A 25,222-nucleotide genomic window follows, 5' to 3' on the forward strand; every position below is an offset into this window, starting at 1 on the left:
TTCTTTATCTTGATTACTATTTAGTAGAAACTGACACAAAATTAATGCTCCTGAAATGGTAACATGAATTTTACTGGTTAAGATAGAATTCTAGTTCTTATTAAAAGGATGATATGTATATATCATGAGCAATTGCTTTCATTTTCTAAAAATAAAAGTTTTCCTAAGAAATTCAGTCTCATGTTTATGTCACTTTTACTTACTCTATGTCAGGAAGAAGGAAGAAGTCATTGCTGATATAGTTTACTGCAATAATGTCTGTATAAGCATACTGAAAACAGCAACACACTTGTTAAATTTGGGGCACTACTTTGATTTTTTAGAAACACCCAAAACCCACAAATACCTTTGACAAAGCAAGTGATCCATTTGAAGGTACTAGAATATTAATCTTTCAGCAATGGTATGAGGCAGTAGGCAACTTTGAAAGGAGATGATTAATTTCTTGAAGAAAAATCTCAGCAAATATATTATTTATATGGCTTCATCATATTTCTCTCATCGCTTCCTTGTCTTTTTTCCCTGATGTATTAGCAGTTTGTATGGCACTGTCCAATTTAGTTAGTCCCTTAATGTATCAACTTCTAATGATTAATACAAGTTAAAAAATTCAAATATAGTTTGAATTAACCTAGCATTGCCTTTGTAACAATAGGATTTTTAGTATACTAGAGCAGACAACACAGATGTGAGGGTCTTACAAATGTAAATAAAAGGACAAATATTGAATATAAAGGAGCAGTTTAATGTACTGGCTAAGAGCATGAACTCTGGAGTCATAGTGTCTCTATTCAAATTCTAGTTCTTCCAGTCACTAATGTGTAACCTTTTAGCAATTAACCAATGTGCACCTCAGTTTCCTTCCCTGAGAAATGGGACTCACAATGCACTTACCTTATAGAGTGTTTGTGAAGATTAAATAAGTTGACATGTGTAAAATGTGCAAGCTTTAGCTCTATTTAAAAGTAATAAATTAGAAAAGCACTTAAGATTGATGACATGTGCGAAAGGCTGGATTTAGTTTATAATCTTGAGAACAGGATACAAGAGAAACAAAGGGATTTCATGCTGTGGTTGGGAGGGGTGGAGAGAGGAAAATATTTTTTTCTATTAACTATGGAAAGCTTCAAGGAGGAAGGAAGAAGACTGCGGAGGCTGATATTGTAGGCTGCTGAGGAGAACTTTTGGAAAAGAGAGTGAAAAAAGTGGAACAGGCATTGAAACCTAGGGAGAGATCATTGTAAATTCAAATGGGACATACACAAAAATAGGTTTTAGACTTAATCAGAAATGTTATGGAAAGCTATTTTAAGACTTAGAGAGTTCAAGTCAAGTGAGTCATGGGGTAAAGAAGAGAAAGGACTAACTGTGGCTTTGATAGTGAGAGGAAATTTTGTACAAGGCAGTTACTGAGATAGAATAGGTATGTAGAAACAATAGATTTTGTCAATAGAATATATATGTAATGTATGAAATGAATATATATCATGTATGTATAGGCATATATGTTATATATACACGTATACATTTATAAAGAAAATAAGTTTAATTGACTCACAGTTCTGCATGGCTAGGGAGGCCTCAGGAAACTTACAACCATGGCGGAAGGCACCTCTTCACAAGGTGGCAGGAGAGAGAATGAGTGCTGAGTGACGGCAGAAGCGCCTATGTATAGGGGTATATATTATATGTACATATATGCATATTATATGATACACATATGATAGATAAGGACAATTATTCATCAATCTTTAGGTTCAATTTATTTGGAAGTGACTTTTTGGTAACTTTCATTTCTTACACTTGGCCAAAGAGAAAAACACAACTAACTGGATTAAGTTTAGACATAAATTAATTATAGGAAACTCATATTCCATAGTGTGAGACCTAAACTCCATAGTGTGGCCTCTGTCCACATTTTTGTTGTTTTGTTGAGTGAATACTTGAAGACAAGTTATAATCTCCTAGTAAGTGTGGTATGATTTGATAAATTATAAAAATGTCTGTTTTTTTTCTGGGGAAATATGTTTCAATAATTGAATCATAATTTATTTTGTATAAAATACTCATTGATTTTAGCATAGCAAGTCCATCTAACTGTCACAAATTAACTATGTCATACATTTGAGACTACTTTTTAAGACTGATACATAGATTCTATTGTACTTCTGGATTCCCCATTTGATTGATACTGTATGCCAGCTTCAGAAGTTCAGAGGCAAGTGCAAATGAATATAACTTTATTTCTATTTTTCTAAATTGCTTAAGATGAGCCTTATCAAGTTGGACAAACAACTTTAATAGTGGGAAACAATTGTATTTCATTGTGAAGGGAGAAGTTGGCACTTTAGCAAAGGTTTATTTCATAATCTCTATATATTTGTTGGTGCAAAAGTGATTGCAGTTATTGCCATTACGTTAAAAACGCAATCACTTTTGCACCAACATAATATACCTCGGCACCTAGTTGCAGAAACATATTGAGAACTGTTTCTGCATTGTGTGTGGTGGAGTGGAGAAGAAATGAGCAAATGGGAAAGACATGTAAGTTACACAAAGCCTAGAGAACTTCAGCTAACAGGGGAAGGGCTGGCAGTAAAAAGTGATTTCCAAATAGAAATATGGCCAAATTATACCTGTTTTGACAAGCATAACTACTCAAGGTGAGTCTTGTTAAAGGCTGTAGGATGATTCACTCACCAGGTGAAGATGACTGGCAGCAATCAGAGACGCCAGCTAAGGTTCTGCTGGGACTAATGATGTGATTTTGCTAATTGTTTCTCTTTTTCCCATCTAACCTTAAATTATGGAAAGAACCTCAGGGACCTTGAGAGCTGGATGAAATATTGGCAACACATGGCTGGTCGTGATGGGCGCTAGGTGAGAAGGCCCCTGTGTGACGGTGGTAGTAGGCGTAGTAGTAGAGTTCTTCAACTTAAAGCACAGGCAGGAACTGCAAGAAGAGACTAACATCTCTAGATTTTGTTTGCCACCATTGACCAGACTGATAAATTTCTGTTCAGTTTGGCTTTCAGTAAACTGTAAGTTGATCTGGGTTGATTAGCTCAGGTAGATATGAATCCTGATAAGAGTCAATGAGGAAAAAGAGAGTAGTATTAGAGGTGATGGGTGTTGTCGAGATATCTTTTGTGTATCAAGTGGCCCTACCATCCACATAAAATGGAAGGATCAGCCTAATAGAAACCGCATTGTGTTCTACTTCTATCTTTAAAATCTTTGTCTTCCTAGTCAGAAGAAGAGAAATTTTCCAGTCTGTTCTTATACATTTTTTCCTTTTCAGTGGTCAGTATAATTATTCTCAAGTCATAATAACCGTATTTTTACTGGTAGAGTTTTCTTTGAGGTGCAAAGCAATCAGATATGGCAAGAGTATATCTCAAAATGGCTACAAAACAGAGAAATAGCTAAACAATTAAAGAAAAAAAAAAGGAAAACATGCTTTATTCTTCATGGTAAAAAAAATAATATTGCTTAGATGAAGAAGTTGTATATGTTTCACATACCCTAGTTGAAGATTTCTATTTTATCTAGTAGATTTGTACTTGAAGTCATAAAAATGATCCTGAAAACCTTTGGTTTTATTTTGGTTAATAAATTTCGTGTTTCTTTGTTGTTATTAAGAACACTATCTTCCCAGTTAGATGGTAACATCACTTCCTATGTGTCTAGCATAGGTCTCTTCACTTTGCTTAATTGATGTCAGTTGAATTGGAATCGTCTTACTTCCCTACTTTTTAAGTGGAGTGGTGGTTCAGTACTTAAACCTTTTCTTCATTAAAAGTTCTCATGTCACAGTGAAACAGTTTTTTTTTTTTTTTTTTTGTCTTAAAGTTGTAAAAGTATTAGATTCTTTTATAGATCTGTCTATGTCCTGCTGTTAATGATTTTTACCTACAGTGAACTCAGGGAGTTTCTGAAGGAATCTTCACTGAGCATTACAGATTTAGACTCTAACCATGCGGTGTAAACTGTTCTTTTACCTGGGCAGCGCTTGAGGCCAGTCCTCTGTTATGAATCCTCTCGACCTCTACCATAATTTTAAACTAAAGGTGAATTACTGCATGATTAACACTGTGATTTGTCTTAGGAGATAAGGAAAGAAGATTCAATGATCATATTTTCTTCAATACGTTTCTTCAGCCTTAAATTAAATCAAAGATGGTGTTTATAAAAGACCCACTATAGATAACATACATGCAGCCAGAGTTTCCGTATGACTAGCCAAAAGACTATTTCTTTCTTTGAAATATCCTATTTAGGGTATCTTAATCTGGAGTCCATATTTTGTAGGACAATTAAACTGTGCATTATTTTCTAGACAATATTTATTTCTGATTCAAAGGAGATACAAAGAAAAGGCTCTAAATGCTCTGTCTCCTAGTACTTTTCTCTCATCTCTTTGTGCTACTCTTCATCCTCTCCCTCGGCTCTCAGTAGGGTAAGCTCCTTTGTGCTTTCAGGATTTTCACCAAAACTCACCTTCACATTGGGCCACCCCAGTCAACGCTGACATCTCAAATTTCCATCTCCACACTTCATGTCCTCCCCCCTTATCTTTTTCTCCTTAGAGCTGTTTACAATCTAACATATGACATGTATGATTGACTAATTAGTTTTCTATCTTTCCACACCGTAATCTAAGCTCCGTGAGAGCTAGGTATGGTGCACTATCATATTCATACTGCCTAGCAGTGTGCTGGCACATCTAAGTATTCTGTAAATGTTGGTTAATTTAATCATTGAAAAAAGAATGATTGTCATGTCTGAACAAATGGCTAAATTTTTCCTTCTTTGAGTGTAGTCTATGCTGAATGTAAATTTCTCCTGTGTAAGGCTCAACTAAGAATTTTTGGAAGGCATGGAATTAGTTAGAACCTCTATGGTATTTGAAATAATCACTGTAAATTGAGGTTCAGTGTATTAAAAATGTAAATGCATTAGCTTGTAAGAAGCTTGGATAAGAAAATATTCTTTGTCATACAGCTTTCTTTTTTTTTTTTTTTGGCTTTCTTTGTTTTTGTTCTGAGGAATAGATAAATAAATCAGCAGAAAAAATATTTAGATAGGTGGCATGCAATGGCACCATTGGGAAATGTATTTGATGACTTACAATAAACTATATTCCGAGTAAATTATAATTGCTGCCCAGGAGAGAAAAAACCCAGAAATTAGTTTCACCTTTATTTGATGGGAATTACGTGCACATAATGCACTTGACAAAAAATAATCACAAGGTGGAGGTAGAACGATTCACAGCAAAATATTTATAATTTCACAATTGGGTACAAATCAAATGTGAGTCTGCCTAAAATGGAGGAAAGTCATAACATTTTTCAAAAGCAATTACTAATACAAATTGGTTTTTTCTTTTTTTCTTTCTTTCTTTTTCTTTTTCTTTTCTTTTTTTTTTTTTTGAGACGGAGTCTGGCTGTGTTGCCCAGGCTGGAGTTCAGTGGCCGGATCTCGGCTCACTGGAAGCTCCGCCTCCCGGGTTCATGCCATTCTCCTGCCTCAGCCTCCCGAGTGACTGGGATTACAGGCACCCACCTGGCTAATTTTTTGTATTTTTCATATAGACGAGGTTTCACCATGTTTGCAGGCTGGTCTCAAACTCCTGACCTCAAGTGATCCACCTGCCTCGGCCTCCCAAAGTGCTGGGATGACAGGCATGAGCCACTGCACCTGGCCCAAACTGACTTTTCCTTTTGGAGCATGTTCTTTAAACTGTGCACCATACTAAGGACTTTGCACATGTTAACACACTAAATTCTCCAAACTGTGAGGTAGGTGCTATTTTTTCTATTTTGCAAGTGAGAAAATTGAATCTCAGAGAGGTTATGCATCTTTCCTAGTTATGCAGCTGCTAAGTGGTAAGACAAAGATTCTATTTCGCCTAAACCTAACTCTTAAGTACGCAACATATTACTGTGCATCAAGGCCTTAACTTGAATGCTAGACCTAATAGCCATTTTTGACGATTTGCGCTCAATTCCGTGAGGTATTCCAACATCTTTGGAATGTCCCTTAGGATCGAATTAGCCGACTGATACTGATAGTGACTGTATCTCATAGCAACTTTTTAACATCCAGTCTTTCATAGTCATCAGAAATAGATAACTTCAAGTCATAGTAAAGGTAGGGTCTTGAATTTGCATTAGTCCTTGTATTAATTTATCCAAATTCTGAAGTCAACGTTTTAAGTAGATTCAGTGTTTGAAAGAGTCAGCCTTCTAAAGAATTCACAATGCGAAAAGAGAGAAAAGAAGTTAAGGGAGGCTGCTGATTCATAGATGGAGAATCTCCTTGGATCCTGGAGATCAGCTTATCTGTCCCCTTGACAGCGAGATGTTACCTGCTATAGATCGGAAGAGAGGGAGCCATACAGCAGTAAAGCAAATGCTAAGCTGGAAAAAAAAATACTAAAAGATTTAGTGTCCGGTGTGAGTGTAGTAAACGTTAGGAAGTAGGGTAAAAATGATGGAGAGCTGTGAGTGTAGAGTCAGAAGAAAGGGTCTTGCAAAAACCCACCGTTTGGCCTTTCAGCCTCTGCTTCCCCAGATTATTCTTGCCTTTCATCTTCATTAGCCGCTCCCCCATTCAGGACTGCCTACGTGGCCTTTTCAAACAGATTTGATCACAGTCACCAGTTCTGCTGACTCGAATGCTATTAAACAACTAATGATTTCTTTTTTCTTTTTTTTTTTTTTTTTAACTCTGGAGAATATTATGTATATATTATAAACCAATAACTTTTTCCCTCTTTTCTCTCCTTTGTTTAATTTTCCCTGGTTGCTCTTAAAACTATGTCCACTTTTCCCTAGCTGTAAAATTCTTCCTATATTGTTGTGTTAAGTTAGTCATAATCCATTGTGGATTTTATGTTTGTGATTGTAATTTAACCTGTTATAGCATAACCATGCTCAATTTGTTTACTTCAGTGACCTACTATTCTGGAGTGGTTTAAAAAAACAAAACCAAAAAAAACCCCAAAAAACCCAAGTTCCCCGATGAGGATATTAAGCCAAATTCCCTCTGTCCAGATGGCTCCTGCTACCAAGCCAGGAAAATGCAGGTCCTCTATACTTCCTGCTGATTTGTTTATAGTGGCCCTTGATTGCTATTAATGATCCCCAGCTGTAGCGACTACCTAGCCCTGTCTACCTTCCGTCTCTTACACCCTCATTAACCCCTTGGGGTTGGTTCCAGCTTCTCTCCTGTCTATTTCTTCCTTGCTTCTTTGCAAAGGAAGCAAAACTTTAAGTTTTAGACCTTCCTAGGAAACTGGAAGAACAATAATAATGAGATGATTCTAGGGAGAGCTCCTTTGACTTGTATTTTTCTTAACTTCATACTCATGCAACCATATACGTCTTCATTTTCAATCACTTTTTAAAGAATAAATTTGGAAGCACCTAATATAAAAGACTCATGAATGCACATTTTTTTTTTTTTTTTTTTTTTTTTTGAGACGGAGTCTCGCTCTGTCGCCCAGGTTGGAGTGCAGTGGCCGGATCTCAGCTCACTGCAAGCTCCGCCTCCCAGGTTTACGCCATTCTCCTGCCTCAGCCTCCCGAGTAGCTGGGACTACAGGCGCCCGCCACCTCGCCCGGCTAGTTTTTTTTGTATTTTTTAGTAGAGACGGGGTTTCACGGTGTTAGCCAGGATGGTCTCCATCTCCTGACCTCGTGATCCGCCCGTCTCGGCCTCCCAAAGTGCTGGGATTACAGGCTTGAGCCACCGCGCCCGGCTAATGCACATATTTTTATCCATTTTAAATTGCTTTTTGGAGTTATTTTAGGGACAGTTTTGTCAATTATGTAAGGATTTTTATTATTTGAAGCCTACTCTTGACTACCACCTCCCATTCCTTCTTTGTACTTGCTATTTATTTTAGGTTTTCAAAGCACAAATAAAAATATCATAGTGTTAACCATTATGTTCAGAAACTGAGTATTTTTGTAATCTATATTTGAAATAGATGGAATGCTCTACAAAGGAAAAAAAAAAGATAGAATGAAGAAGCAACTCAATTTCATTCTTTTAATACCTGGATAGAACATGAAGCAGATACAGTGCCATGAATTAAAGCAGAGTAAAGTAAATTAAAGTGTCTTTTTCCTTTGGTATTTTTCTATCTTCACTTTTCTTTTTTCTCTTCCTGACTTTAGATATCAAGCTACAAATTTCTCTGAAGATGTTTCAAGTGCCTGTTTGTATTTTAGAAGGGCATGTAGTAATAAGCTAACAGCCATGGAACATGTTCTAACTGTCAAGTGCTGCGTCATGTACATTACCTGCATTAGCTCTTATTTCTTAAAAAAACTTCTGAGTTAGATACTTAAATTACTCCCATTCACAGAGGGAGACCCTGACAGATTGGGTATGAACATCATCTAGTGTATCTTTAAGAATAACTAAACAAATGCACTATTCAGCCATTTATCTCCAAACAAAAGCTCTGAAGCTAAAGCAAGATAGGAAGAAGACTTTACAACCATTACATTGGGGGGAAAATTATAAAATTATAAACTGGTACCAGGGAGCAAGCTCTTAAATAACAGCAGCAGAAAAGTCTTGAGGCCCATTGTTAGGAGCAGCAGTGGAGGGCTCATTGGATTAAAAAGATTTAATCTCATTGCTTTTCCTTTCTAAGGGAGGAAGAACAGATTGATTTCTGTTTTCATCTCTGAATGGTAGGAAGAAATTCCCACATAATAAGAATAAAGAATATACATTTTTAAACTAAAAAAAAAAAAAACTGTGAAAGCGCTCTGATATACTTGTAATGCCACAAATGAACACTCATTGGTGACAAGTCTTATAATCTGGTTTGCTGAATTATTTTAGAATGTGTGGACAATTTTTGTGGCATTTTGTGACTCAATTGTTTTTAAATTGCATTAAAACTCAGGCAACATTGATAGATTTTATTTTAGATCATACATCATTTGGCGGTTACTTTTGCCATCTGGTCTTTTTTTTTTTCTTTTTCTTTTTTTCCAAAGCTTTTTATTCTCTGACTAATCTTAATAGCTTCTCAGTTTAAAAATAACTGTTATCAGATAGTATGCACTTATGGCTTGACCAATGAAACCATCTCTCCAGGAGGGATGTTTTGTTTGTGGGAGGACAGCATTGCTGAACTAATCCCCCTGGTACAAACACACTATCCAAGGCAACACATTGCAGTGTATTTTAAATGAATAGATACATTCCAAAATGGAATGAGGGCTTTGGGGAATTACCCACATTTAACCAAATAACCAGCTGTGCAAATGCTAAAACACAATTGATCTACTACGGTATTTGAAAATCATGGAAGGTCATTTAGTTCAATACTCAGATGGCTACCCAGCAGGTCTAGAAGCTTTGCAGGCCCAGCAGTAACTGATATTAGTCATTACTGGAGATGATCAAAAAGGCCGACTGGGCCTTTCTGAATCCAGCTACCATTTCGTTCATGTATTCCTCCCCACAATTCCCAGATCCTGTACATTTTTCCTCCTTAAATTTTGGCTAAGGAGAAGGTTTTTGGTACATTTTTATCCCTGGTTCATTTGACTTCTTACTCCTAGATAAGAATGACAAAATTAAACAGGCATACAATGGAGGAACAGGGTTTGTATTCAAAGGGAAAATAAGAATTTTAGGCAAAAGTATTTTCGTCATCTACTATCTCTTCCTTTCATGTTTTATTAGTTCATTTTTCATGCTTTAGTCAAATTTAATTTATTTGATGAAGTCATACCCCTGAAGTCTATATTCACTTTTTTTTCTTCTAAATGGAAATAAAACTCTTTCACGAATCTTAAATTTCATTGTTATATTTCCTTTGTTTTTTTTCTGTGTTGGTTCTTTTTTTTTTTTCTCTCAGTTGTATTCTAATGAGTTATTCCTGTGAATGAAATATTATCCTGGTTTATATATACCTTTTTTTTTTTTTTTGCCAGTGCTATAGATAAAATTGTTAATTTATTAAGAAGAGTCATGCATTCCACTTCAAATTGTACCAGTGTATTTTCAAAGTATTTAGAATAGGTTGGTATAAGATGTTGCTGAGTTGATAGCCCTTTGGTTTTTTTAGATAGGGGCCCTTAGAGCAAACAGAAAATTACTTCCTTTTGGCATTTTGAGTTGTTAAAGAGCTTTGAAATAATTATTTGAAACATGCTTAAGAAATGTAATTTTGGTTCAAATAAAAAATATTTATTTTTTGAGATAATAGTTTAGGCTATTTTTTTACATTTTACAGAAAAATTTTACATTTTTCTAATGAGATGCAAGTCCAAAAGAGATCAACTAAATGTATTATTTTGCTTAGATTAATAGCAATTACAGCAAGAAAATGCTGAAAAATCGCACTTCTACAGAGCTCTAGAATTTTATGTAAAGCAGTGTTATTATATAAAAGGGTCTAAGAAACTAATGATACAAGGAAAATGAAACTACCAGGTAAACAGAAGCTTTTCCTTTTTTACAATTATATTATGTATATTTAAGGTATACACAATAAAAAATAATCTTATTGATGATGCTGAAGTGTTGCATTTGAATGATGAAATGCCAGTGCATTTTTTTTTTTTTTTTTTGAGATGGAGTCTCACTCTGTTGCTCAGGCTGGAGTGCAATGGTACAATCTTGGCTTACTGTAACCTCTGCCTCCCGGGTTCAAGCAAATCTCCTGCCTCAGCCTCCCAAGTAGCTGAGATTACAGGCGTGCACCCCCACACTGGGCTAATTTTTGTATTTTTAGTTGAAACAGGACTTCACCACATTGGCCAGGCTAGTCTCAAACTCCTGACCTCAGGTGATCTACCCACTTCGGCCTCCCAAAGTGCTGGGATTACAGGCGTGAGCCACCATGCCCGGCCCGGTGTATCTTTAACTCTGCATTTCAGGAACAAACTTTTTAAATTTAGTTTTAACTTGTTTCATGGTCTTTTTGTTACAAAAGACACCCTCTTTCTTAGATGACGTGTGTGAAATACAAGGACTACTAGATTTCTCCTTTATACAGTGCTTTCAAGTTAGACTTCTCATATCTCTCACCGCCAAGGAGTTCAGGAAACTTTCAGAATGTATTTATGCAAAACCTTTCATTATGTAGATTTAAAATCTAGTGTCTGCTGCTTCATGAAAGGATCATGTAATTTACACTTGCAGAGTCACCAGACTGCTTTGTATCTAGGGTCAAGTTGCAGGCTTGCACAAGTTGTCTCCTTTTGTGCAGGGAAGAACACTATTTACATTGAAATTATTGCTCTCTCACAATATTTAGCACAGATGACTAGCACTAACAGAACACCAGTAAATGTTTGATGAGTCTAATTGAATTAAATTGCTTTCTGATAAAAAGTGGTGGGTTACTGAAGAATAATTATGATCATCCTAAATTTGTTCTGCCATTTTGGGAGGGGGTGGGCTGACTTTTCTACAGATTTGCTTTTAAATTTGCAATCTAATATTAGGCCACATTCTAGGTTGGTGCCTTTGAATAGTTTAATTCATAATGTTCACCTCAAGTAAAGCTGATTACTGTTTAAATACAGTATTCTCTTTAGAAGTTAGATTTTGACATTTGCCTTCTGCTACTCTTCTGATAAACTTGGATCTTTTCTGACACCTAAGTTTAGCTAGTTACTTGAATAGACCAATACCACAAAATCAATCCAACCACTTCAATCCAAAACTTAACAAACATATACACAAGGGGTTAGAATAATCAAAAGGAGAAAAAGACTGACAGTGATTGAAGATAGGGAAGGAAGTAGGACAAAAAGGGGAGGGCTGTGTGTTAACTAAAAAGTCTAGTTTGGAGTCACCAGGCAAGAAAAGTGTGGGACTGATACAGTTTGGATTTATGTCGCCACCCAAATCTCATGTCAAATTGGAGGAGGGGCCTGGTGGGAGGTGATTGGATCATGGGGGAGGATTTCCCCCATACTGTTCTCACCATAGTGAGCCAGTTCTTATGAGAGCCAATGGTTTAAAAGCATGTGGCACTTCCCCCTTATTTCTCTCTTTCTCCTGCCACCATTTGAAGAAGGTCCTTACTTCCCTTTCACCGTCCACCATGACTGTAAGTTTCCTGAGGCCTTCCAGTCATGCTTCCTGTTAAGCCTGTGGAACTCTGAGTCAATTAAACCTCTTTTCTTCATAAATTTCACAGTCTCAGGTAGTTCTTTATGTTAGTGTTTGAATGGACTAACATGGGACAAAGAGATGTCACTAAACATTTCAAGGTCAGGTATACAGAAGGTGAAGTATTAATGGATGGAGTAGCGTGGCAGAACCATGTCTTCAAATTACTGCAAGAAAATGAAATGAGGCCTAATATCAGAAAGGCAAGACCAAAACACAAGAAAATGCTTAGTGTCACTAATAACTGGAATGTATGAAGCCATATGCCCTTAACAGAAATAGAATGATAACATGACTTGTTACTAAAACCAATTATAGGTAAAAAAGTTCATTAATCTTTTCATTATAGATATAATTATAATTACATGATATAAGGGCAGCATATATTGTAGAAAAGTATGACATTTGTGCAAACTGTATTAGGGCTTACATTATTTTATATATATATTTTTGAGACTGAGTCTCACCTGTGGCCCAGGCTGGAGTGAGTGGCGCAATCTCGGCTCACTGCAAGCTCTGCCTCCCGGGTTCATGCCATTCTCCTGCCTCAGCCTCCCCAGTAGCTGGGGCTACAGGTGCCCACCACCAGGCCCAGCTAGTTTTTTGTATTTTTTAGTAGAGATGGGGTTTCACCGTGTTGGCCAGGATGGTCTCCATCTCCTGACTTCATGATCTGCCCGCCTCGGCCTCCCAAAGTGCTGGGATTACAGGCGTGAGCCACCGTGCCCGGCCAGGGTTTACATTATTGAGAAAGTAAAATTATGAGAGAAATAATGATCGGCCAGGCTAAGATAAAAACCCCTCTATATCTAATTCTACCCACTTTAGGCCTTGGAATGGTCTGTGCTATAGTTCGTGTAGCTGTCTAAAAGTCTATTTTCAAAGTTTGACTATCAATTGGTGTGTTTATTTTTGCCTGGATAGCATTTGCATTTTTCTTATTTCTGGTTATCTGCTTTTGCTGGTGGAACATCAGTAATAATTGGAATTGGTTTGTGTTTTGAATTGGGGATAATTTTGTTTTCTACTTGGTATTTACCAAACTTTTATTTTAAAAGCTCTACTTTACACCTATGCACAGCCTGAGGGAAATGGAAGTTTAGTACAATCAACTAGGTCATTTATTTATTTGCAATTAGTATTCTTCTATCAATTATACAATGTTCACAGACAACTGTTTCACTAAATTAATTCCTTTTGTTTCTTCAAATTGTATTCCCTTTAAACATGTTCCCAGTGGTAAGGAAATTTGCAAGTAAGAAAAGTGATCTATGATGTCAATGATAAGGCTTTATTTTAAAACATTATTATTTTAAACACACAAAATAAATACATTATCCCCAGCACTGGTATTGTTATATTAGTCAAGCTTTTTAATAATGCAGGAAAGAAACACACAAGAATTACCTGTGGAAAGGGAGCTTATTAAGTTTATATAGAACTACAGTGTTGAAAGTTCCAAAATTGGGATATACTATCCCTTTTGGAGACTTGAAACCATTAACTACTATCTCGGATCCAATAAGACAACTTTCATTTAACATTTATATTTTTTAATAATAAGAGAATTTGATTGGTTTAATTTATCATCTTTTAATATGGAGCAACTTTATTGGATAGAATTTCAGGCCAAAGTTCTTCAAGATGACTGGCCTCTCTTTTCTCCTTCTCCAATGCGGTTATTTTTGACTAGTGCACTGATAATTGCTGCATTCAGTTGTGGGGAAAGGACTGAAGTTGGTTTCACTCAGTATACATTTGAAAGCACTAGACACAGGAAAGGGCCAGTTCTGGCCACTTTCCTTCAGAGGATACTTTCGGCTTGGCAGTCATCTGAGATTACATGGATTTCTCTTTAGTATCCAATAAAAATACCATTTTCCATTAAGTAAAGATCAGCTTTCTTAATTTTTCTTAAATCAGTTAATTAAATTAGTTTTCTTATTTAAATTAGTTAGAAAATGTGGTGGGAATGGAAGAATTTAGGGAAAATTGTTTTATGTTACAGAACTAAAATTGAAATATTTTCTTATCAAGACACTAGTTTCCAATTTCCTACCTTTTTTCTTCTTGAAATCGTACACATTAAATTTGTGTGTATTGTCTATATAAAGGAGTTGGTGGATATTGTTTTATAAAAGCTAAAATTTCAGGGCTCATTATATCTGTGATCTGTAGGCTTAGCTGTGAAATGTCTGAAGTATGGAAACCAGGACTTCTCGGACTTGTGAATTTCAGATGATAGCTCATGGATTGTGAGTCTAGAGAAACCTTCTCTAAGTGTAGAGTTCAGTTTTATTACTATAAATAAAAACACTGCCTTTTTTTTTTTTTTTTAACACGATACTCACAGGGAACAGAACAAATATAAACTGCTGGCTTTCCTCCCAGCAATTTTTGCTGTTTTAATGGAATACGTTATGAGGCAGTTAGCAGGAAACACTGACACACTACATTTTTGGGTAAGGGGGTAAGGTAGGCAGTAAAAGATGAAGTGGAAAGGGAGACGCTTCTTAGATATTTCAGCAGTCGCATAAAACCAAATTCTACAGAGAGCTGTCTGATTCAGTTGTCACATCCTGAAAGCGTTGCAGTATGCTCTGGGAGGAAGTTTCTCACAGGTTTAAAAGAGGATTTGGACACACAAGCCACAAAAGGTGTGGGGCTTAACATTTCCACTTACCTAGTCACACCAAATTAAAAACAGAGGACTGGGGAGAGGTGGCCGGGCAACTCTAAATTATGCAGGAACAGGAAGTTAATTATTGAACCTCTCTGGCCATCTGCATACAGTTTAAATTTTGAGAAAAACTGTATTATTCTGATGACTACAGCAGAAATGCACTCATGTTTATAGGATATGGGAATAAGGCTAACGTTTATGGTATGCTTGTTACATGCATCATACTGGGAGATAGTACTTTTCTGTATCACTTATAATCCTCAGTATCTTTTTTGTGGAGTCTTAATATCTCCATTTAAATAGATGAGAAAAGGGGTCTAGAGAGATTGACTGATTTACTTAAGGTCCCACAGGTAGGAATAAGCCCATCCATCTGGAATTGGGACCCAAAACGGACTGATTTAAAACCTAAGATGCTTTCAGAGACCTGGAAAAATTTATTTACTATTGTTCCAGGAGCAATGAGACGTTTCCTCCTGGAGTTATTGTGGAGAACTGCTCACTAATTAAAAGGATATTAAACAACGAGTACATAAAAATTTAGTACCTCTTTCATTTGTTCAACAACAGCTGCCTTGAGCCAGGGCCATGGGTATTTTGTGGGAGGCAGAATAAAACAGAAACAAGTAAGTCACAGTATCCACCTCCGAGAAGCCGACTGCTTGGGAGGAGGATATGAATGGAAATTGCAATATCATATAAAAGGAGCTAGAACATGGGAGCCTCTGATAAAAGTACAACAAATTCTACCTCATATTATGTATTTAAATATGCTTTCAGCATTTTTTATTGAGGTAAATTTTATACACAGTGAAATGTACAGACCTAAAATATACAATTTAATAAATTTTGATAAATACAGGCACCTGTGTAACCAATACCTAAAACATAGGACATTTTCATCATCCTACAAAGTCCTCTTAGGCCCCCTTCCACTGATTTTCCTGCCTTTAGGAACCATTATTCTAAATTCCATTATGATAACTTTTCAACTTGAAATCCAAACTAACAAAATCACATCTTTTTTTCTGTTTTGTTTTAGCTTCTTTCTCTCAAAATAGTGTTTTGGAGGTTTACTCGTGTTTATTGCATTCATAATACTTTTTTTTAAAATTGCAGACTAGTATTCTATTGTATAAAATACCAGAATTTGCTTATTCATTCTTCTATTGATGAGATATTCATTTTGTCTCCAGTTTTTTTTCTGCCTGTTGTTGTTTGATATCTGGCTTCTTAATTTAGGCAGGGGTCTCCAAATATTTTTGATTATACCAGCCAATAATATACAAATATCATTATTATGAACCAGTATCTCAAGGCACAATATACATTTAGGGTGCGGTTTTTTGTTACTAGCAGTGTCTAGCTGTTCATAAATTTTTTTGTTGTTGATTTCTTATCAAATCCTATTAGACTTTCATTGATCTTATCAAGTGTGGCCAGTGTAGCCAGTGTGTAAATACTCAGTGTGGCCAGGGAGGCTGTCATGCTGGAATTAATAATAATGTAAACCCTGGCATTCTTTTTGCTTACTGGCACTTACACTATTTTTATTATTTTCAGTCCTTACTTTAATTGGAAGAGCTATTATAAGACACTTGCCTATCTTATGGAGATTCAGTTGAAACTGGCTAATACAATTTGTAAGTTCACTTGTTAAAACTGTAAAACCGTAAAGCCATTTTCCGGTGCAAATGTTGACAGTGACATCGATAAGATGAAAGCAAATGCGCAAATGAAGTTACCTCTGTCCCATTTCTTCTAACTGTAAGTGTTCCACTCTTTCCTAAGGACATCCTGAATACTGAATATATGACATATATATTGCCCTAATCAGTACACTAGTGTCACTCTGTATATTACAAACTTATAAAACTTAATGACTTTTTTTTTTTTGAGACAGAGTCTCGCTCCCTTGCCCAGGCTGGAGTGCAGTGGGGCATCTCAGCTCACTGCAAGCTCTGCCTCCTGGGTTCACGCCATTCTTCTGCCTCAGCCTCCCCAGCTGGGACCACAGGCGCTGCCACCACGCCCGGCTAATTTTTTTTTTGTATTTTTAGTAGAGACAGGGTTTCACCATGTTAGCCAGGATGGTCTCGATCTCCTGACCTCGTGATCCGCCCGCCTTGGCCTCCCAAAGTGTTGGGATTACAGGCGTGAGCCACCACGCCCGGCTCTTTTTCTTTTTTTAAATATAAAAATGACAGATAATTAGGGATGCTGACATTTTCTACACTCAGTACAGTGCCTAGACTGACTTACATCCTGGGATGCATGCACTCCATTTTGGAGACCCCTGATTGAAAGCATGGAGTCGGAGAAAAATTGTGGACAAGCTAGTAGTGAGAATACTCATTGTTTTCTAATTATAGACCATACACTGGCTCTCTGTAGGATATTATATGAGTTACTCAATATTTTTGGAGCTTGTTTGTAAGATTTGAAATACCGCTAAGGTCCCCCTGGATCTAACACTGCATGATGATGAATTCCTCGTCTTTGTACTTTTCATGTTTTCCCTTCTTAATGTAATCTCCCTCTTACTACAGCAATGCCCCCTAGTAGCCTTTAACACAATATTGTGGGCTGAGTTAGTCTCTCATATATCTTTTTTCCCTTTATAGTCTAGCAAAATGTCTTGTTGCAAAAAGACTCCCAACAGATGTTCTGCCAAAAACAATATGTAGGAGTCTAAGATGGCCAAGTCCAGGGCCACCCAATTGGTGTGATCCTGAGGCAAATGTTTAAAAGTCAAGGATGAAAGAAAGAAAAATGTATACGGATATTCTCACTCTCCTAGACAGAGCTGGCAATAACTGTAGACCACTTAGAAACAGGTGTAGCCACAGCAGGGAGAAGTTTTATCTCATTGTTTTCTTGACTAGGACTTAGTTCTCTTTCTGATGCTAACTAGTAACTAGTTGTTTACCTGACTGCTAATCTAATGAGAACGTTCAGCGGAGACTGGAAAATTATTACAATCACTTGCATTTTAGAGTATTTTGAATTTGGCCATCTTATCTTTGGATTTCTGAATTACTAACTTTGGGAAAATAGGGTATCCTCTTCATTCATTCAAGGAAGTTTCAAAATACATAACTAGAGAGTGAAGTAAAATCTGAGAAAGAAGATGGGTTGGATTTTGAGCAGATGGAGTATCAGCTTGATCTTCATCTCTTAGCTCATGGGAACTTTGTTATTTTTTGACTAGGCTTGGATCTAGTTCTAAAATCAGGTTTTAAGAAAAAAATATTTTTAATTGTATTTGAGATGCAATGTAGGAGTTAAAAATTGAAGCAAGATACCTAGAGGAGAGCAGATACTTAGTGATGAGAGCAAGTGCAATGGAAAAATTAAAATAGGTCTAGAGAGGAAAAAATATACAAATTGGCAACAGAATATAAGAAGGAAAGAGAAAGTATCAAAGATGATACTGAAATAGTTTAAAAATTAGTCTGTGATGAATGGCATTTAAACATGGTAATTATATATATGTTATTTATGTCATATATATGTTTGATAAATATGTATGTGTGTATTTTTTATTACTGAAGTTCAACCAAAGCTAAATTTCCCGAAGGGGAATTATTGTTCAGCAAAAGAACCATGAAGCATATACTAATGAAAAACATGAAGGCTTGCCCTCAATATACTCTTTCCACCCCCTTTGGCAGTGATGTAATGAGGTGCTATTAGTATTTTTGTTGTCAACAGCTACTCATGCAAACTACATTAATTTTGTTGAAAATTGTCATTAGGAAAGTTAATTATTTTTAAAGTGTTAACTGATTATTGTCTAAGTACTATGTGTTCACTAATTATTATTCCTTTCCATTAATTATATATAATTACTTAATTCCTAAAAGCAGCTGATTCTTGTTTTACCATGCTGTTCACTTCTGTTAATTTGACTTACCAGATAATCCTTTGTACTAATGCAGAACCATACACTTGAGTGTTCAGAGTAATTTGATAAACATTAACTTGCTAATCCTAATGACTTCTTGGTATCAGAATGAAAAACTTTCTTGCTAGCTTGTGTCTTATAGTCACCATCAAGTTGACAATTGAATAGTATCTGAATAAACAAAGATAATGAAATCATATAAAATGCTTGATAATTCCTGATATATGGAATTATTCTGCTTATCTTGTAAATACAGAAACTTTAAAAATCACAATTTTAATGTGAAAGAGAATAAGTAAATATAGACAAACATTATAAATCAAATTTACATTTTATATCTACAAGCAAAGCTTGAATTTATTTGTAGATTAATCTAATTTTGGGACACAGTCTGATACAATTTATTGTTCCTTATAAATATAAACAAATGTTGTATGAAACAATTTAATACTGTGCTGTTTAACAATGTAGCTTTTTTTAATACTGTGCTGTTTAACAACGTAGCTTTTTTTTTTTTTGTATTTTCAGCATATTTGTCTTTGTTAGTTCTTCCAAAATATTAAAATGATGGGTTTGTGTGTCATCAAATCTATTCATTATTTAAAACAGCACGTTGCCTTCATTTTCTTATACTCTAATCCCCACTGATTATACTTTGCACTCTGACTATAACTTCAACTCTATTTGCAAGTATCTTTTTTCTCTGGAGATACTACCATCAACTTTTTATATAATAGAGGCTTGAAAGAAAATGTTTGAGAAAGCAAAATAGTGACCAACTCACAATGACATAGAATAAAGGGATTTAGCTTTATATTTTTAGTCATTGTCTAATAGTATATTAGAACACATTTCAAAGACTTATTTCATGCCCTTCTGATAAATACAGTAGAGTAAGACACAACTATACAAACAGAGGAATTTTATACAATGAGTGGTTGAATTCCAGCTGAGATCAAAAAATTGTATCAATGTGTCTTGATACAATGCTACGTATCAAGAAGCATTTCAATTGCAGAATATATGAATTAAAAGCTCATTTTCCTTGGTTGGGTGCAGTGACTCAGGCCTGCAATCCCAGGATTTTGGGAGGCCAAGTTAAGGAGATCACTTGAGCCCTGGAGTTTTGAGATCAGCCTGGGCAACATGGCAAAACCCAATGTCTACAAAAACAAAACAAAACAAAACAAACAAACACACAAAATAGCCAGAAGGCTGAAGAATTGCTTGAGTCAGGGGAAGTCAAGTGGCAGTAAGCTTTGATAGCATGATTGTACTCCATCCTGGGAAAAAGAGTGAGACCTTGTCTCAAAAACAAAAACAAAAACAAAAGACACCTACAAAAAAAACCTTATTGTTCTCGTTTGTCAAAGTCAATAAATCTGAATGCTGTTGGTTGTCATAAAGGGAAGTTAACTTGCTTAAGGTAGAAGAATAACATACATCTTAAAAAAATAAGCTACCCAGGTCCAGTAAAAATCAGCCAGTTAAAAGGAGAGTGCAATAGTTTATTCCTTGCACACAGCATACTGTTTGCTTAGAATGAACAGGAGAAACAAAACTGTTAGAAGTAGTAGAAAGTGCATTAGATAAAATGATGTTTGTTTGAAAGTGTTTGTCTAATTGTAATGCAACCTATTATTCTAATTTATTATTCTCACTATTGTAAATCATTAGACATGGATTTTAATCCCAATTCAGAAAACTAATTAGCAGTGAGATCTTGCCCAAGTGTTTCATCTTCTCTTGACCTAAATCTGCTCCACTCTAAAGTGATATAACTAGATAATCTCTAAGGTGTCTTCAATTAAAAAAAAAATGTTATTTTATTGAAGTCCAAATAAATGTTGCATCTTGGATGAGTTAAAAACCACATAATTAATTATGTAAATTAAGAACTCGACCCACATTCATGAAAAAATAATCAACAGGTATTAAAATAATTTTAGTTCTGTAAATTTCTGTAAATTTAGGTGCATATCTTTATTCATGTTCATTTTTTTCTTTAATATATAGACAGGTGAGTGATTTACCATCTACATTTTTAAAAGCTAGATTCTCTAATTTTAGTGATTATTAACGAGTGAGATTAGGTTTCCAAATGGTGAATATTTCACTTCTCAAACATATTTTCATTCCTTTTCTCTTATTTTTATTTATTTTTTATTTTTTTGAGATAGGGTCTCTGTCAGCCAGACTGGAGTGCAGTGGCACAATTAGCTCACCGCAGCCTTAAACTTCTGGGCTCAAGTGATCCTCCCACCTCAGCCTCCCAAGCAGCTGGGACTGCAGGGGAGTGCCACCATGCCCAGTTCATTTTAAAATGTTTTTGTAGAGATGGGGCCTTGCTATGTTGCCCAGACTAGTCTCCAACTGCTGGCCTCAAGTGATCCTCCCTCATCAGCTGCCCAAACAGCTGGACTTACATGTATGAGCCACCATACTTGGCCTTGTACTGTACTTTCTTACATTTTTTTTTTCTCTTTGTAACTACATGGCAGAGCATTTGGTATACAGAAATTCTCCATTGTAGTTCTCAGTTTTCCAGACAAATAACTAATTAATGGAATTTTCCAGGTACAAACACAGTATCTCAAAAATGAAGTCACATGCATTCAGTTAAGAGAGAATGAAGAGAGTATTCTTCCTCAACCTCTCTGTTACTTTCTAGCTAATACCTACTTAAAATGTATGGTGAAATGCTTAAAATTTAATGTTGTTTATTACTTCAATTTGTTATCCTTTGTATTTTTATAATCTCCCTTTTAAAACCCAGTGACTGATTTCTTAGGTACTTTTCTTTAAAGGCAATTGGGTTACTCTCTGCATAATATTAGCACTCTGCATTTCTTCAATTAAAAGTACCAAATGAATGAGAAGAGTGAAAGCTGTCTCACATATAACATGAATGTGCTTTTCAAGAAAGGGAGGTAAGATAAAGACTTGTCTTTAGATAAACAGAATTAATTGAAACTTTAGCAAATATCAGCTTTTCTCTTTGTGACTTTACTCCTTTTTTTTTTTCTTCTGTGCTTATGCTTACCCATGTACTCTTTAAAGCCTTGTGGGGAATGATTTCCATATTCTGGGAAGCAGAATGGAGGCTTTGGTGCTGATAAGGGAGCTAAGCCATTGCAAACTTCTAGAGAGAAACAAAGTTTATGAGAAAAGTTTCCATTTCCTTGTGCTTTTTATCTTGAGCAAAGTTTAAAGTTTCAAGGGCGTATGATCGTGGTAGAATTGCCACAGGGCGGTGGAATCAAAATGTACTCTCAAAATGTATAGTGGTACCTTTAATGTAGGTAATAGAGAATGACTCATATCTGTAATCAGAAAAGAGAGTTCATTTGGGGATATGCTAAGACCTCTTGATGTGGATCAGTCAAAACTAATCCATTTTGACCAAAAGTACTATTAATCAATCAAAGCAAGATCATCTATGGTTTGAAAATAATTTTAGTAGGATAATCTTTTTTTTGCCTTCAAAATGACCTTACTCAGAACTCTGACTATACAACAGATAAAAGTGAGGTTTTGTTTGTATACATTTACTAATTAACTTCATATTTGTTACATTTGCTTGTTGTAAAGTCAACATTTAGAACAATATTTAATCCACGATACATTTAAATGTAAGTATAACCACCCTAATTAAAGGCAGAGCCTATTGGGGTGAAAGAACAAAACCATCTATATGTTGTCTATAAAAAACTCACTACGAATATAAAGACGTAGCTCCGTTAAAAGTTACAGAACAGAAAAGGTTGAACGATGCAGATATTAAACAAAAGGAAGTTGTGTGACTCTATCAATATCAAGAAAAATTGACTTCAGAACAAAGAATGTTACCAGGGATAAAGAATAATATGACATAATAATAAAGGGGTCACTTTATCCAGAAGATACAAGAATTTTAAATATAAATACACCTAATAACAGAGCTTCAAAATATGTAATCCCAAACTGGCAGAAGTGGAAAGATAAATAGATAAATCTGCAATTATAGTTGAAGATCTCCACCCTCAGTTTCTCACTGTGGTTTCATGTGGCCTTTCCTCTCTGCACACATGCTTCTGGAATCTCTTCCTCTCCTATAAAGGATAGCAGTCCTATGGATTTAGAACCCCATATTTTTTACCCCATTTATCCTAAGTTACCTCCTTAAAGACTCTATCTCCAAAAATAGTCACACTGGGCTTTAAGACTTCACCACACAATTTAGTCCCTGACAGTCCACTCTTGCCAGCAATATTTATGCCCTTCTCTAATGCAATATGGTCATCTTGTGAAGGTTAGTTTTATGCACTAATTTGACTAGGCTAAGGAACTCTGAAATAACTGGTAAAACATTATTTCTGGCTGTGTTTGTGAGAGTATTTTGGAAGAGATTAGCATTTGAATCAGTAGACTGAGTAAAGAAGACATCCTCACCAATGTGGGGGTGATCATCCAATTTTTGAGGGTCCAAGTAGAAATAAAAGCAGATAAAAGGTGTATTCTCTGTTTTCTTGATCCAGGACATCCTTTTTTTTTTTTTTTTTTTTTTGCTCTTGGATATTGGAGCTCCCAGTTTTCCAGCCCTCAGACTATGGGACCAATATCAGCAAACCTCCAGTTTCTCAGGCCTTCAGCCTTGGAGTGGGGCTTACAACACTGACTTCCCTTTTTCTCAGCACTGGGCTTAGGCTGAATTATGCCACTGGCTTTCCTGGTTCTCCAGTTTGCAGATGGTATCTTATGGGACTTCTCGGGCTACATAATTGCATGAGCCAGTTTTCATAATAAATCTCCTCTTACACATATCGATATGTATTTTATTGGTTCTGTTTTTCTGGAGAACCTTGGCTAAGATGCAACCTATCATAATATCCCCAAAAGTCTTAACTCATTCCAGCACACATTTCAAGTCCAAAGTCTCATCTAAATATTATCTAAATCAGGTATTGGTAAAATTCAAGGTATGAGTCATACTGGCGCAAAATTCCTCTCCAGCAGTGAAACTGTGAAACCAGACAAGTTCTGTGCTTTCAATATATAATGGTAGGAAAGACATTTCCATCCCAAAATGTGGAAGTAAGAAATAAGAAAGAAGTGATGGTCCCAAGTAAGTCCAAACTAGCAAGCCAAGGCTCAAAAACAATCTTCTTTTGCTCAATACTGTACACTTTGGTCCCACTGGGCGTCAGATCATCCCCACAGCCTAAGGAGGTAGTCTTACCCCTGTGGCTCTTCAGTGGCCTTGAACTGAGGCACTGGGTAGTGGTGTCCTTGCCCTAATCTCTGAAACTCAGGAGGAGACAGCCTAGCCTGTGGTGGGAGGGGCAGCCCTGATTTCTGAATCACTTGCAGGGTCATTCTTCCTTTTATTTCAAGTTTATTTGAAGCTAGAAAACTTTATTGTCACATCCTGTAGCATTCCAGAAGTCTGACAGCCTTCTTTTATTCTTTCCCATTTTCTCTGTCCCCTTTAGTCTCAGCTGAACAGATTACCTAGGGATTTAATCAGCCCACTCGGTTGAAGCCAGAAATAAAGATACATACATATCTTTTTATGAAGTAATCGGCAGCTAAACCCCTGATGTTCTCTCCAGAACATGCTTTCTAAGTTTTTGCAATATGGATAGGTTGAGAAATTTTCAAATCTTCAAGTTCTGGTTCTTTTTGTTTAACAATTCCTCTCATTTATCTTTTTCTTCTCTCATTTTACTATAAACGGTAAAGATATGCCAGACTGCACCTTTAATACTTCACTTAGAAATTCCCTTCACAAGGCATCCAAGGTTATCACTCATGGTTCTATCTTCGAGAAAACATGAGAAAACAATTCGGCCAAGTTCCTTGCCACTTTATAATGTGAAAGTTGCCGATAGCAGAATGATTTCTGGTCTGACTTTCGTCAGGTCCAGACAGAGTAGGGCTGGGAAGGCACAAAGGAGAGGTGGCCCATGCTTACTTGTCTGAAATAAGAAGTTTTGCCAAAGACTTTCTAAAAAATCCCACAGGAAGCCCTTTTACATCCTTCACACCTCTTCTGCTTTGACAAGGTTTATCTGGTGGCTTGCCATTCTATGCATTCTAAATTCTAATCCTTATTCTCATTCCTGAATAAACTGAACATAGTTGGCGATAATTTTCTTTAGTTTTCTTTTTTTCAGGTTGATAATAATAAGGACTGCATTTTCTCAAGCTTCTAATAACATGTTCCTCATTTTCATCTGAGATCTATCCTGAAGCATCACATCGCATTCACATGTCTACCAACATTCTGTTCATGATGATGTACGTATTCTGTAAGAAAACAGAAGGTTGTAAATGGCTGCCTTCTCACTTTGTCCTTATCTGGCCTTTATTCTCTCTTTCTCTGTCTCTCTCTCTCTCTGTCTGTCTCTCTCTCCCTCTGTGTGTATGTGTGTGAAAGAGAGAGATAGCGGGAGAGAGAGAGAGAGAGAGAGAAAGAGAGCATGCTCTGG

The sequence above is a fragment of the Macaca nemestrina genome, chromosome 2 (genome assembly GCF_043159975.1).
Source record: "Macaca nemestrina isolate mMacNem1 chromosome 2, mMacNem.hap1, whole genome shotgun sequence".
In the NCBI taxonomy this organism is placed as follows: Eukaryota; Metazoa; Chordata; class Mammalia; order Primates; family Cercopithecidae; genus Macaca; species Macaca nemestrina.